Raw genomic sequence first — 2,186 nt, 5'->3', positions numbered from 1 at the left:
TCTATCCCCTCGTCCAAATCGTTGATGAAGATGTTGAAGAACACTGGGCCTAGAACAGAGCCCTGGGGCACCCCACTACACACTTCCCTGTAGATGCAGTTCCATTGAGGACCCCACGTTGAGTACGGCCGGTCAGCCAGCTACAAATCCATCTGATGGTGATGCTGTCTAACCCACGTTTCTATCTCATTGAGTAGTAGGTTGTGATCTACTTTATCAAATGCCTTACTGAAGTCCAAGTAAATTATATCCACAGCATTAATCTGATACACTAATACTGGAGGGAATTATATTCCCCCCATTTGAAAAGTTCATTTGGGGTTCTTTTTATTATAATTTAAGGTCGAAGATAATTTCGGCCCATCTACAGTAGTTTTAATGGAAATGAATGACAAGGTAAAGAGTGGGGGGAGATGGAATAAAGTGTGAATTCGGATTATAGTAATCCGTGGCGAGGCTCTGATCGTTCATATCCCGCCCCTATTATCTTTCATTGGCTTGTCGTCACCGTTCGGAACTTTTCATTGGTGGAATAACTTTGGTCGTCAACCAAAAGTTGGCGAATCAAAGTGAAGGCAACTCAAGCGGGCGTTGCTTGTACCAGGCGCGAGAAAATGGAGGCGCTCGGTTGCGGAGGCGGCGCGAGAAAGGAGAGGATGGGCGTGGCCCAGGAAAGGGCGAACTCTGAGACAGAGGGCGTGGCTTGATCGGCGGAAGGCTGACGTAGGAGGAGAGTTTAGGAGGGAACAGGCATTTTGGCGGACGGAGCGCCCTCGAGAGACGTGAGGGGAGGCGTCTCGCATAATCACAGCGGAGGAAGGGGCGTGGCACCAAAGAGGGCAGCGAGCCTCTGAAGAGGCGTGGCTTCAAAATGGGAGCGCGGAAGACGACGATGACGACGACGAGGAGGAGGAAGAGGAGGATGAAGAAGAGGAAAAAGAAGAAAGAGGTGCCGGCGGTCCGCGCGTGCGCAGATGTTGGCAGTCCACGCAGGGAAGCGCCTGAGGAGATCGCCGAAGGGGGGGCGGGGCGTCGCTCGGCGCGAGACAAAGTTGCCCGCCCGCCTTTTTCCTCCGTCTTGAACGCTCCCCTTCTCGCGGCCTGTCCTCGGCGCGTGCGTACTCCACTCGTGACCCCTCCCCTACAAGGCATCCCCCGTAGTCGTCCGCGTCCTCCTCCTCCTCCTCCTCCTCCTGTCAGTGGCCACCTGAGGGAGCCGCTCTCTCCTCCCCCACCCCAGCCAGGCCCGGCCCGGCCCTGTGAGTTGGAGAAGAAGGAGGTGGCGGCGTCGACGACTTGAGGTAGTAGTGCGGGAGAAGGGGAGCGCCGAATTGGGCTGGGGGGGGGAGGCAGGGGGGGAGGGACAAGAATGGGTCTGTTTTCCTTATTGTCGTCAAGAGGGGGGAAAAAGAGTTTTCCCTCGGGTGTATAGAAGATCGAGGGGGCGGGTGGGAGAGATTCCCCCTCCCGTCCCATGTCTGGGAAAGAAAGCTGTGTGATTGGCTGGGTTGGCGGTCCCCTCTGGGAGGAAGAGACCTGGGGGTTTTTTTTGGGGGGGGGAGAAGAGACACACACTTTTTGTGATGGGGAAAACATTTCGGTGACGGTACTAATTAAAGCGCGGCGCGTATTGACCCTCGGCCGATATAAAAAAAAACTTGAGTTGGCTTAATGAGTGCTTGGATGAGGGACCATCAGGAAATGCTCGGGCTGGCCTGGAAAATTGAAAAAAAAAAAAACCAAAACCGTCGTGGAAGAAGGCGGTGCCAAATTACTTCCATATTGTTGACAAGAAACTACACGGACACTCAGTGAAGTCAACAAGAGTGTCAAGCTTGACCTGAAACTTTTTTCTCTCTCTTAAATACCTATCTGTTTCAGATAGGTGCTGTGATTCTTACCTGATCACCAACGGTGGCTGGGGGACAATTACAATTAAGATGCCAGAAGTTTCTTGAGTTGTTGCTTGTTTGATCATTCCTGGTTTGTACTTTTTTTTTTTTTTTTTTTAGGATTTTCTGTTGGGAGGTTTTAGTTGCACAAAGATGCTATGTGCAACTAAACTTTCTGACCTCTTCAAAGAGGGAATAAAATATACTATACTAGCTTTACCCGGGGTTGCTGTGGCTCAGTCTGGTTAAATGGAAAAGAAAGAAAAGAGAAAGTGCACGTTTCTAATATGTTTA

This window comes from Protobothrops mucrosquamatus, unplaced genomic scaffold (assembly GCF_001527695.2).
Source record: "Protobothrops mucrosquamatus isolate PMUCROS unplaced genomic scaffold, P.Mucros_1.0 scaffold157, whole genome shotgun sequence".
Lineage (NCBI taxonomy): Eukaryota > Metazoa > Chordata > Lepidosauria > Squamata > Viperidae > Protobothrops > Protobothrops mucrosquamatus.
This window is presented reverse-complemented; position numbering follows the sequence as displayed.